Genomic DNA, 14420 nt, shown 5'->3' with positions numbered 1-14420 from the left:
ATTACTGTTTTGTATTTTAACTCAAAGGAAATTATCCTTTTCCTTTTCGTTATACTTAACTCTATATTAGACTTCAAGCAAGCTCCAAGTGCATTTGGGTTAGTGGATCAATTTTCAGATACGTCGATCTTTTATGGAAAGCTAATCGCTCTAGGTGGTCCTTAACACAATTGGTAATGCAAAGAGAAACACCAGGGGGAAATAAGCTGTGGATTAAGTTGGCAGACAGGAAAATACTTTCAGAAGTGTCTTTAAGGAGAAGGAAATGTGAATAAAAGAGAGAGAAATAGAGGTATCATTTGTTTTATTATATATATGATATAATCTACATATATGTATAATAAATGCATACACATACATATATATAAATGCATACACACACACGTGTGTGTGTGTGTGTGTGTGTGTGTGTGTGTGTGTGTGTGTGTATTCAGAGGAAGTTTGCCTGTATTTTGTTTATCTAAAGTAAAAAAAAGTTCAAGCTGACCAGCATTTCAACATTGGAAGTGTATGGAAATGCAGAAGGGCAGCTGAAAGGGGTTAGGACTCTGTGGCTTAGGGGAAGGGCAGCCTGTCCATTCTACAGAACACTCGCCCCATTCTGGTGACTCTGTTTTCTTACTGCTTCTCAAACAACTAGAAAGACAAAAATATTCTGCTCTGCCTCAGGACTTCTTTCTCACTTATAATATTGGTTTTTGTTTCTCCTTTTTTTTGAATTACCTAGAAAGAAGGAGCTCTCCATTTGTCCCAAGAGTCAGGAACAGAACCCAGTCCTTCCCTGCTTACCCCCCAGTCACGAAGTGAAGCTGGCTTTTACAAGCAAGACGGCATGCCTCCCTTCCCAACTTTACGTTCAGTGGCATCATGTCGGTATGATCTGCCACACTGTCATGCAGATGTTTCTAGGCTTCACACACACAGATTTAGTAATGAGAGCAAGGCTTCCATCTCTCAGAAAACAGCTTCCTTTCTCTGCTCTTTTCCAAGGATATGAGCACTTTAAAAAGAGGAGAATAAAGGTGGCTACAATGCCAGCTTTGCCCTTAGTCATCAGACAGACATCTAGAAATAGGAAGAAGTCCTCAGGCAAATCCATAACATCTTGCTAAGAGAAGAATTCAGAATTTTAGTTCACAAGAGGCTAGTTCTTTCTTATCTATAAGTCACAAACAACAATTGCCATCAAAGAAAGAACAGGATGAAGTTATAATGCTTTTCTGCTTGTTCTAATTGGTATTATTTCTTGCAATCTATTATTCATCTTGATGGAGTAAAAGACTTGTGACTTAAAATATTTGCCACCATTGCTTTAATTAATATATAGCCAACTTTCCTGCATTTAATAAATCACACTGCCTTAAAAACTTGCCTTTAGGTGTTTGTTCTTAACTGTATAATTGCTGAATGACCTAGTAGTACCATAGCTACAGAAACTCTTATTTTTAAACACTTAGTTAATATCAGACTTTATGCCATGCTCCCATGAACTCCAGCTTACTGAGTCAGCTTACTGTACCTACACTTTAAGTAAATTCCATATACCACATTCTTTATCAAGGTTTGGCTTGTGGGGGAAAAAAAAGAAGGTTGACTTAGTTTCAGAGACTCCTCTCACTGCTATGTGGCGTTAACACAGTTTAAACACATGATTTCTACTAAATATAGATTAAACTAATATTTATGTCCACATGAAAAACTTGCAAAAATGAAACTGATTATACTTCATGTAAATTAAATACCAACAAGAAACAGTATTTGGGTACTAAAGTATAAGATACTACATAAACACAAAGGCAGATAGATTTCATTATCACAAACATTTAGTTATAATAGTACTGAATGTGTTACTACTCATAGAAACATTATCTAGATAATAAATAAATAATAATATAACAATCTACCCTGGAATTCTACAAGGTGCCTACAAGGTCTGAAAACATAGATGAATAAATATAATATTGTGAAGGGCCTTGTCCACCCATAAAAACTAAATTAGGGGCGCCTGGGTGGCTCAGTCGGTTAAGCTGCCAACTTCAGCTCAGGTCATGATCTCGCGGTCTGTGAGTTCGAGCCCCGCGTCAGGCTCTGTGCTGACAGCTCAGAGCCTGGAGCCTGTTTCAGATTCTGTGTCTCCCTCTCTCTGACCCTCCCCCGTTCATGGTCTGTCTCTCCCTGTCTCAAAAATAAATAAACGTTAAAAAAAAAAAAACTAAATTAATATTAACTATTTTTCATACTTTAGATTCTGTTGACCTCATAGGAAAGGCATGGCTTTGACATTCACTCAAAGACTAGATTTAGCTACCAGATAATTTTTTTTAAGTATAGCTTACATGTATGTTACATTAGTTTCAGGTGTACAACACAGTGATTCAACAATTTATACATTATGCTGTGTTCACCACAAGTGTAGTTACCATCTGTCCCCATACAACACTATTAGAATATCACTGACTAAATTCCCTATGATGTGCCTTTTCTTCCCATGACTTATTCATTCCATCACCGGAAGCCTGTATCTCCCACTCCCCTTCACTCATTTTGCCCAACCTCCTATCCCCCTCCCCTCTAGCAACCATTAGCTTGTTCTCTGTATTTATAAGTCGGATTCTGTTTTTTGTTTGTTCATTTTTTTTTTAAGATTTCACATATAAGTGAAATCATATCATATTTATCTCTCTTGGTCTAACTTATTTCACTTATTAGCATAATATCCTCCAGGTCCATCCACGTTGTCTCAAATGATACAATCTCATCCTTTTTATGGTGGTGTAATATTCCAGTGTGTGTGTGTGTGTGTGTGTGTGTGTGTGTGTGTGTGTGTGTGTCTGTGTGTATACATCTTCCTTATCCCTTCATCTCTTGATGGACACAAGTTGCTTCTATACCTTGGCTATTGTAATTAATGCTGCAGTAAACATAGGGGTGCCTATATCTTTTCAAATTAGTGTTTTTGTTTTCTTTAGATAGTCAATCGTGGAATTATTGGATCATGTAGTATTTTGTATTTTTACTTTTTTGAAGCACCTCCATACTTTTCCCCACAGTGGCTGCACCAATTCAGGCAATTTTTGAATAAATAAAAAGGGAAGAGCAATGTTTATATCATAACTCTAATTTCTTCATGTAAGACTGTGATTTATCTATAAGGATCAATTTCTTCATTTCCCTCTTATACGCAAAAGTATTACAGGAGACATCTGGAACAATGGCAGAAACTAAAATGGCACTTATAAGCCTGGGAACAATACTGGAGCTCCTCCAAAATCCATTCTGTCTTTCATCCATGGCCATGATACCTCAGAAAGATGGCATTTTCTAGCACCTCTTGTGTGTGACCACATGAGTAAGTTCTCACCCAGGTAAGGTGAGAATCATAGAGCCTAAGACTATGAATCCACCTAATTTAAGAACTAACTTCCCCTTCCCACTAACTGGAGCTTCAGTGCGGTAGTGACTCAAGTTATACGTTAAAGATAGGTGACAAGACAGGGCCCTAGAGGATGGTGGAGTAACCACTGGAAGGGATTTGTGTCCCAGAGTAATTATGGGGAGCAGAGATTTGATACTAAACTAAGCTATTGCCATCAGGACTTTACATGAAAGAGAAATATACTTTTCACTCTTTGAGACACTGTGTTGTTAGGTCTCTTTGATACAGCAGTTAGGCTTTATCAGTTAGTTTAGGCCTAACACATGCAAATGCCAAATCAGGTAATGTAATCATACAGTTGTCAACTATATTATGAATTCACAAATGGTAACTTTTCTGAATTAAATTCAACCTACCACCAAGGAGGAAAGAGAATTCTGCTTTTTCTCAAAAAGAAGAGTGACAGGGGTGCCTGGGTAGCTCAGTCAGTTGAGCATCTGACTTCGGCTCAGGTCGTGATCTCGTGGTTCATGGGTTTGAGCCCCACATTGGGCTCTCTGCTGGCAGGGCAGAGCCCAGTTAGGATCCTCTGTCCCTTTCTCTCTCTGCCCCTCCCCAACTCTCTATCTCTCTCAAAAATAAATATTTAAAAGATAAAATAAAAATAAAATAGAGAATTTGTAAAAGAAAAAAAAAAAGAAAAGCGAAAAAAGGAAAAGAAGAGTGACATCATGAAGCGTGCCATCAAGACCAGGGCTATGAAGTTTATTGGGTTCACTAAGCTATGCCTAAGGCTTCTCTTGCTTTGTAATGGGCTTTGGAGCACCAGTAATTGAAAACTGAATCAAGAAAAAGATTTAAACTTGATGTGGAAAATATGGCTCAAGTTGGACCACAATACAATTATCAAAATGAGCAGAGTCTAAAATGCCATTGTCTAGAAAATGAAACAATACCGTTTCTTCCATTGCAGAGTTTAATTTATTCATTATTTGTTTCACACAGCTTGAAAGATACCCCTGAAAGGATCTTTCGGTGTTTTAATGGTGTTAATAGTGTTTTCTAGAATGAACACATATTCCATGTTTTCTGTTTTACCTTACCAGTGAAAAGCTGGAGGAATTTGTGTGAGAGAAACAATGCTTATCTTATTCGTGCAGGTACTCAATTCCAACAAAAATAATTTGTCAAGGCTCCTTTGGTTGTTTGAGACAAAATTCAACACAAATCAGTTTAAATACAAAAGGGGAATTTGTTGGCTTATAATTGAAATGACGGAAATGGCAGGGATACTTGGCTCCAAGACTTTATCTCCCATTCTCTCATCTGCTTGTCTCTGCTTGTCTTTATTCACTCTTGCTACAGAGATTTCCTAACACAGAGAGGTAACTGCCTGGGAGATCCCCCTGTTCCTACCCAGTAATCTTTAAGATGCAAGAGGCAAGCAGACACTTCTCCAATAACAGAAAAATTCCTGGCAGGGCTTTGATTGGCCTCACAGTGGTCAACTGTGAATCCCTAGTCCAATCACTGTGGGCAAGAGGTTGTGGACATCCGATTGGTCAGGCTTTAGTCACATGTTTACCTCTGGATGAATGGTTATGGAAAACAGAATTTCAGAGTTTTAAATCTTTTTGTAACATCTTTTTGTTTGTAATTTGACAGATAAGATTGGGTTTGAAATGTTTAAACAATACTCTTGCTGCTTCCTTCTCCAAATAATTACATTTTAATCCTAATTAACTGACTCCCTTTCCATACTGCTAACCATCCAATGACAGTGGTACTGGGACTAATTAATTGCACTTCATCTCAAAAAACACTTTCCTACTAGGAGCTCTTAGTTTATAGTTTGGTTATTCTATATTCCTGTGAGATCAGCAAACTTGGAAAGGAAATGAAATGGCTCAGGTTTTAAATATACATATACTGCATGAGATGTTATGTTAACTTGTGGATAAGGCCCTGGCTCACCTAAACTTGTCATTTATAAAATATTTATTGTATCAGGGAAGGTGTGGAGAAATAGGGAAGACATAATCCGTGCTTGAAAGGTTTACATAATAACTCTGGAAGCCATTGCAATAGGGCATCATGATTATTAAAACTGTACACTGCTTCCTGGAGGGGCAAACAGAGGTAACTGGCTGCATGTTACAATCCACAGTTCAGTTTGGCATAGCATCTTGCACAAAAGCATATCCCAAACCACTTTACAGAAGTGAAATTTCCATTCTCAAGCCAATATATGCTATACATTACAGAACAGCTGTGTGCAAACGCTGCCTCATGGGGGGCGGGGGGGAACCCTGAGGCATTAGGTCATGAGATGAAAATCCAAAGGAGAACTTAGGAGGCATGGACCAGTAGGGCAGAAAGGAGGGGTAAGAGGAAACAATGACAGGAAAGGAAACATGTTAATTTGCAAGATTTAGAAATGAATCTGTGATAAGCTTAAGATACATCCCACACTTTTTCCCCTAGAAAAAAAATCTAGACAATCTTTAAAATTTTTTTTAATGTTTATTTATTTTTGAGAGACAGAGCACAAGCAGGGGAGGGGCAGAGAGAAAGGGAGACACAGAATCTGAAGCAGGCTCCAGGCTGTGAGCTGTCAGTACAAAACCCGACGTGGGGCTCGAACCCACGAACTGTGAGATCATGACTTTAGCCAAAGTAAGACACTTAACTGACTGAGCCACCCAGGTGCCCTGAGAGTAGGATAATCTTTTACATGATCCAGAGGAGTAGCAGCAGAAGTTAAACAAAAAAATCATGAAGTGAAAGCTGACAAACTTTCAAAGTAGTGGTATAATTACATAGGATCCGTAATTCAACCATTAGGGGATAAAGGCAATAAAATGATATATTTTGAGGGAACCTGAATTATGGTAAACTATTACCAGAAAAGGTTAGGGGATGAGACGGACAGTGAAAGCTAATTTCATAAACGTAAACACAATGCATGAACTGTGTACTTTAAAGTAAATAGAGGGGCGCCTGGGTGGCTCAGTCGGTTAAGCGTCCGACTTCAGCTCAGGTCACGATCTCGCGGTCCGTGAGTTCGAGCCCCGCGTCGGGCTCTGGGCTGATGGCTCAGAGCCTGGAGCCTGCTTCCGATTCTGTGTCTCCCTCTCTCTCTGCCCCTGCCCCGTTCATGCTCTGTCTCTCTCTGTCTCAAAAATAAATAAAGGTTAAAAAAAATTAAAGTAAATAGAATTTTATAAAATACATTTAATTCTAAGACAAAGCAATTATGTTCTTTCAGAATCTTGCCTGGCTTTAAGAAACCATAAAATACCAGCTAGTGGGGAACTGTATTTAACAAATGATGACAGTTTGCTGTGCTTAGACTGGATTTCTAATATAAAATCCTGCTTTTAAACCTAAATAAAAAATTTTAAGTAGAAATAACTCCCAAGAAAATTTATTTTACTATTTATATTTCTTGTCACTTAAATAACATTGAAATATTTTAAAAATTCAAATTCTCCATTTTGGATGTTCACTTGAAGCTTACATTTCTATTTCAAGTATCATCCATATAGCAAATTAGCCTTCCGCACACTGTTGCCTAAAAAACATTCTTTGAGGGTGCCTGGGTGGCTCAGTCGGTTAAGCGACTGACTGGATTTTGGCTCAGGTCATGATATCACAGGTTGGTGAGATCAAGCCCTACGTTAGGCTCTGCGCTGACAGCATGAGGCTTGCTTGGGATTCTCTCTTCCTCTCTCTGTGCTCCTCCTCCTCTCTCTCTCTCTCTCATAAATAAATAAATAAATAAATAAATAAATAAATAAATAAATAAACAAACATTTAAAAAATTCTTCAAATTCCATGAACTCCAAGATTATTCACTTAACAACCAGTTTGCATAACTCATTACAAGTTACGCACTTCTGTTAAGGGGATATACTCTTGATTACTGGGGTTTTCCACATAAATAAAAAGTTTTACACTCTGTATCTTGTGTAAGCTATTCATGTTTGGCATATGCTCATTTTAATTTGGCAAGTATCACATTTTACATGACACATATAACACCATGTGCGAAAAGTGAAGAAATCAAATCTGTAATGTATTATTTCCTGAAGTATTTGGAAATACTGCACACTTAGTTGGGTTGTAGATAAATTTGGTCTGTCTGGCCTTTCAAAGACATGGAAGATACATAGATTATCACTGATTTAGGCAGCATAACAGGGGTTTAGCAATGACTGATACATATGAAATTTCCACTAAACTGGGTACAATTGGGTTTTCCTTTACCTTCTTAAATGCCCAGTATTTTTTTTAAAAGCCATACTACTTGAAAAAAAAAAACCAACAACACTGTGTCTTAGAAGGAAAATCAATGGACCTTTCACGAATTTTCATACTATCATGTATCTTAAGAATAATTATGGAATAAAGGATCCTCCCCTGCACGTCCATCTCCTCCATATGCTCACCCCAGAAGGAAAGGCAGAAGTGGTTAACAGTGTTGGATGCAGAGTCTGAATGATAATCTTGGTTTAGCAATTTCCTTATCTGTGTGATGGAGGCACAAACTGTACTGACTTCAGCACTCAGCACAGTGTCTGACATAGTATAATCATGGGATAAACAGTGGCTACTCTTCTTGCTGCTATCACTATTTGTAACTCTGAAACTTCTCAGATAACCCTGAGAAGTGTTCTAGAGACCATGATGGTGAAGGTTCCAGCTGTACTACTGATGGCATCCTCCCCAGTTCCAGCCTCATCTCAGAATCTAGTCATTCTAGTGGGGACAGGGGGGCAGGGATGGAATTGCAGATGGCTTTTCAGCCTGGGAAGGCTCTACTCTATTGGCTGCTGTCTCAACTGTGCCTTTCTCTAAGGAGGGAAGCATGTAGTAGAAACACACACACACACACACACACACACACACACACACACACACACCCCTCTGAAAATCTCTGTTTGAGCTCTGTATCAAGTTTCACAGATCACTTATTCCAGGGGTTCTTAACCTGTGGTTGAACTTTGGGAAGAGGAAGGTGTCCACGAATTCCTAGAAATTACATGCTAAATTTTTCTTTTTTAGTGTTCATTTTTATGACAAGAGAAATCCATGACTTTCAACAATTTCTCTAAAGATTCTGTGCCCTTGAAATAAGGACTCATCGAGCTTCAATTTCCTCCTCTATAAGATGGGAATAAAAATAATGGTCCTATTGGCCTTACTGGGTGTTCTGAGGATCCATTAGAGTGTGAAAGACTATAAGTCATCACTATATAAGCATTTGCTATTCCTAACCTTGATGCCATTATTTCTTTTTATCAGTTTGTGTGCACACTTCTGATTACACAGTATCATCCACAAGGAACTCAAAATCTTCTATCTACTTTTTGAAAACCATGTCATAGCTTGCCCAAGCAATAAGCATTGAAAAGAAGATTGAGGCACTACCTCCAGAAAATAGTCTACAGATGTGTTTTGTTCAGTTCACACAGTGTTCTTTCAAGAATGAGTTGGTTGTCAACATTTAGAAATCAGGAATTTTCACATAAAAAAATCAGATTTCAGGTTACCTGAAAAACTGAAATATCTGGCATCCCTGAGTCACCTTTCTGCAAGACAACAACTAGCCAGAGCTGAGTACAGGGACATGTGCCCCCTGTATCCCATTGTTGAATCTGGCCCTCCTGCTTCCCTTGTTTGGCCACATAAGTGTCTCTAGCCTATAGTTATGAAGTCTAAATCTTAACTGAGTATAATCATTCTGTTTTGAAAATATATAAAATAAGGTGTCATCTCCCCTTCTTTTTCTTCTTAGAAAGTTCTTTCAAACCTCAAACATGGAATATTTAGAATAAACATTCAGGTATTAAAGGACAAAGTATATTCTCCACACATACTGCTCTTCAGATTAGCAAATTCTTATTTGTTGAAAGAACATCCTCTAACAGGAATATTGAAGGGCAAGACACACAACATGATTACAAGATCCAAGAAAGAGGTAAGTGATGTGATTGGGGAAAAGCCATAAGTTTATCCAATGGAAAGTCATGACCTTCACTCATAATTTAAGCTTGTACAAATCAGTTAGGTATAAAGGAATAAATGGATTGCTAACATATCATTTGGAAGAACTTGACATGAATCAGCAACTGAAAGAGCCTCCTAATTTTGACCTGAGCAAAAATGTCACTTTTAAGAATAAGAAAAATATGAAATATAGGAAGGTGTCTGTTTCTCTTAATTTTTGTAGGTGACAAGAGATATCATAAGGCTGACTTTTCTCTGGAACTTACTAGGAGGAAGAACCACTTTGAAAATTGAAAATGCATGGCGAAAATTTAAGGTTTGGGAAGTTCTGGATGTTCTCCCTTTTAAATCAAATATTCTTTCATGTTATTAAGAGCCCCCAAATAATGAGTAGGCTGCTACAGATTACGATAAAGAAGAAAAAAATGATACCAGGGAATCCACTTAGGTATGATTAGAATTGACCCTCTTTCAATACAGTTCTTAAACTCTAGTCCAAGATTATTTGCTCTAAGGAATGCTCTATTTTTAAAATTGTTGATATTGACATTAGAATTTTGATTCAGAAGAAAACCATATCAATTACATAAACCTGTGAAAGATTTCAAGATTTACATGGTCATTACCAAACTAAAATTTATGCTGGATCATGTACTATTGTAAATGTTTCGGCAAGAGCGATGTGGTGTAACAGAGGCCATCCATTCGAGCGGTAGAGCCTGTAGGAAGTTTTTCTTAACCTAATTGCAGGGGCCATTTGGGTTAGAGCAAGGTTGCACTGTAAATCTGCCACTCCTAGAGGGCCAACTTTCTCAATGCATATTGAACCAATATTCTTGCTATGAAACTGTGTAAGCTAGATTCTGTGCCACTATAGTACAATGCTCCTCAATAAACTTGTTTTCACAAAAAGTTTGCCCACTCATGCGTCCCAAGGCTGTTGTAATCTTCATTGTTGAGGCTGATCTAATAGCAGGGACATTATTCTATTTCTTGACATGTTTAAAGTTCTCTAATGAATAAAGCTAACAGCTTATGGCTGCTTCAACTGTCACTTGATTACCCCGAAGGGATTTTCTTTTCTTTTTCTTTTTTTTTTTGTCTTTAAAATTGGCCTCCTAGTTTGTTTTTAACTACCTTGTGCACAGAGGTCTGAAGGGGAAAGCAGATCAAAGATCAACTCGCAACATAAAAAGCAGCTGTAGTTAATTACAGGCAAATGAAGGACATCTGACCAGATTCTTTATGAGCCGCCTTGTCACACATTCAACAGTCTATAATCTCTGTGACCTTGTCCCTTGGTCCTGAACTGTCGCCAAACCTGAGAAATGGATATGTCTCAAATTATATATGAATTAAAAAAAAACGGGAGGAATGTTCAGGGTGTGACTTAGGAAAGAGTGAGTGATGTGGAAGAAGAACACAGTAAACGCGGAGTTACCTGGGATATATAGAAGTCACCTGGAGTTTCCATCGTAAAGTAGCAAGTCTTTTCTCACACTGAAAATAAAGTCATTTGTTATAAAGAGGTAGAGGTAGATAATCAGATTATAAAAGTTAACATGTGAGAAGTGAAATGCAATACTTACTCTGCTATGATTTGAGAGAAATGAACAATACTCCTAGTGTCCACTATTTGACTTCTCAAAAAATTTTTAACTGTTCTTGTTTTTAAGATGCTATTAAAATCTAAATGACTAAAGTAAAAAATAAGGTTTTCTAATTTTATTTCAATTTTTTATTTTAGAAAGAGAGACAGTGCACGTGAGTGGGGAAGACGGGCAGAGAGAAAGAGAATCAGAAGCAGGCTCCATGCTCAGCATGGAGCCTGACACAGGGTTCGATCCCACTACCCTGGGATCATGACCATGAGCTGAAATCAAGAGTCAGATGCTCAACCAACTGAGCTATGCAGGCGCTCAGTTTTTCTAATTTTATTATTAAAAAAATTTTTTTTAAATGTTTATTTTTGAAGGAGAGAGAGACAGAGTATGAGTGGGGGAGGGGCAGAGAGCAACAGAGACAGAGAGACAGAATCTAAAGCAGGCTCCAGGCTCTGAGCTGTCAGCACAGAGCCCGACGTGGGGCTCGAACTCACAAACCGCAAGATCATGACCTGAACCGAAGTTGGATGCTCAACCGACTGAGCCACCCAGGCGCCCCATCAGTTCTTCTAATTTTAAGAGCAATACATGTTCATTCTACATATTGAAAAGTCCCAGAAATATCTAAGAAAAAAATACCCCCAAAACCCAGCCTCTGAGAGAATCCTGTTAAGATTTATATTTAAATCAAAACAAAAAAAAAAAAATTGAGCACATACTACTGAAAAATCAGTGAAGTTGCACTGTTTGTTGATGGCCAACATGGTTACAAAGCATGGATGAGTGAATGAAAGGTATGGGTTCTGGTAAGTCAGTACCCTGTATCAGCAGTAGGAAAATGGCTGTTAAGGGCCTACATTGGCCCCTTAAAAATGCATCACCAGAGGCGCCTGGGTGGCGCAGTCGGTTAAGCGTCCGACTTCAGCCAGGTCACGATCTCGCGGTCCGTGAGTTCGAGCCCCCTGTCAGGCTCTGTGCTGACAGCTCAGAGCCTGGAGCCTGTTTCAGATTCTGTGTCTCCCTCTCTCTCTGCCCCTCCCCCGTTCATGCTCTGTCTCTCTCTGTCCCAAAAATAAATAAACGTTAAAAAAAAAAATTAAAAAAAAAAATGCATCACCAGCATGGATAAAGGAAAAGCCACTGTATCCTCTATAAATCCCAAAGTGATCAGATAGCTCCTGTTTCTGCCTGTTAGCTTACTTCATATAGGCCCAGAATGGCACACTCCATGCCCCAACCTCCACTTTCTTTTGACTAGAGGTTGGGGATTATAGGAAAAATGCCTACTTTACAGGACTGTGTAAGGAAATAGGGGATCATATTTCTAGGTATGCTGTGGAAACTGCAAAGTATTAATTATTTATTAACTATTGTTAGCAGTAATTGAGGTGCCATGGAAAACATTAAAAATGATTAAGAGTCTACCTTCAAGGAGTTTTTATCAAGTACTTTGAGGTACAATACATAAACAAAAAAACTTTAATTAAAATTTGAAAATAGGTTCAACTTTACAATGCAATGTACCAGGTAATCATCAAGTTACCTGTAAACATCTGAGAAGGAATGATACCATAGCCTATAGGTTTTGGTTTATTTGTTTCTAAACAAACATATCAGAACTAACCAACATGAGTGAGTGTGATCCTTTTCAAAGCTGTCACCTTCACTGCCTATAAACATGAAAAAGGTATTGCCAAGGTTTAAAAACTTTTTTGGATTCTATGGGATTCCCTTGTTGTATATAACTTTTAAACACCTAAAGTTGTAATTTTGAAGACAGATTCAATTTCTGGAAAGAACTGAGTATCAGATAGAACCAAGAATAGTGAATACAGAGACTGATACCTAAAGAAATGTCACCACATATTAATGAAATCATTTTATAAAAGACAAATTATTTCTGAAGAGAATTCCAAGAGTGGGTATCCAAAAAATATTTTGATTAAGGCAGTGCCTTGAAATAAGCTACTATTCAATATTCAACACTGTGAATAAATTCTGATTTATTCTCCAGTTTAAAAAGTCCTGGTTACTTTATATTCAACTCTGTAATTTCATAGGACTTCAGAGGAGGGAGATACGAGAAAGCTTTGCAGTCTAATTTGGACTTGATTTGTTAGCAGATGAAGAGTGAATTTTAGAGAAGTTGAGTGATATGTAAAAAATTATGGTAGGTCACAGAGAACTTTTAGGGCAGTGAAAGTATTCCTTATGATACTATAACGATAGATACATGTCATTATACATTTGTTATAAATCATAGAATGTACATCACCAAGAGTGAACCCTAATATAAACTATGGACTTTAGGTGATAATGATGAATCAATATAGGTTCATCCATTCTAACAAAAGTACTGCTCTGGTGGGGGATGTTGATAATAGGAGGTGTTGTGTGTGTGTACAGGAGCAGAAGGTATATGGGAATCCTCTGTATCTTTTCCTCATTTACACTCTAAAAAATAAAGTCTATTAAAAAATGATGGTGGGGAATCACAAGGCATTGATGGGAGGAAAGAATAATTAGAAATCATTCCAGGCAAAGGATAAAAAAGAGTATAAATGAGAGAAGAAGGCAAAGCTCTGGGAAATGAAAGGATTTCAACACAAGGCTATCCAATAAAACTTTCTGCAATTACGGAAACATTTTATAATCCGTGCTATCCCACATGGCAGCCACTAGCCTCATGTGTGGCTACTATGTGGCTATTATGTGGCTATTATGACTGAAGAAATGATATTTTGTTTTTGTTTCCTTTTAATTAATTTAAATGTAAATAGCCATATGTGTATGGCAGTTACTGTTCTAGATAATGCAGGATGGAGAATGGAGTGAGGGTGCTGTGAAATAGGAATGGAGAGTTACATAGGATATAACCAGACACTGGAGGATCTTCAGCTAAGTTAGGGAACATTAAATTTATCTCAGGGAACATGAGAAGCCAATGAAAAGATTTAAGAGGGGGAGTAACTCACATAATCAATTTATTTGCTTTTTTGCATCAGGCTACAACAGAAAGGATGGATTAGGGTTGGGATGATGGTTGAGGCAAGGGTGCCAGGGAAGAGGCTACTGGATCATCCAGACAACAGATGTAATATCCAAAAGGGTAGAAATAAAGGCACGGCACTTGAGGGACACTTGGGAAGTGGAGAAAAGGATGGATTGGATGTTGGGAATAAGGGAGGTGGAGGGAGAGATATATGAGACCTGAGGATGATGGACGATGGAACCATTCACTGAAGAACAGCTCTGAGGAGAATGACAAGTTCAGTTAGGGACATGTTGAAGATAGGGGCCTGCTAGGCATCCAAGTGGGATGATACACATTTGTGAGCCATGCACATGTGGATGGCCATGGAAACAATGGGAGGGGATAGCACTCTTCAGGGTGAGTCTGAAAGTAAGAAGAGGGACTAGGACAAAAC

At 38.0% G+C, this 14420-nt stretch overlaps 1 protein-coding gene across 3 annotated transcripts in view; it reads right to left on the bottom strand.

Annotated features, from left to right (window-relative positions):
* The window catches only part of SLC25A21 (solute carrier family 25 member 21), a 480482-nt gene that overhangs the window by 202330 nt on the left and 263732 nt on the right, over positions 1–14420 (bottom strand). The window contains exon 1 of one of the 3 annotated variants that reach the window (XM_086709898.1): positions 10830–10896. The exons of the other annotated variants lie outside the window; for them this stretch is intronic. The gene's annotated coding sequence lies outside the window, so the exon portion shown is untranslated. Of the gene's footprint in view, positions 1–10829; positions 10897–14420 lie in introns of those variants that run through there. 3 annotated transcript variants of the gene reach the window in all.

This window comes from Puma concolor, chromosome B3 (genome assembly GCF_028749965.1).
Source record: "Puma concolor isolate L17-30 chromosome B3, mPumCon1.1.hap2, whole genome shotgun sequence".
NCBI classification, from domain to species: Eukaryota; Metazoa; Chordata; class Mammalia; order Carnivora; family Felidae; genus Puma; species Puma concolor.
Note: the sequence above shows the minus strand (reverse complement) of the source record. Positions and strands in the feature narration are given on the sequence as shown.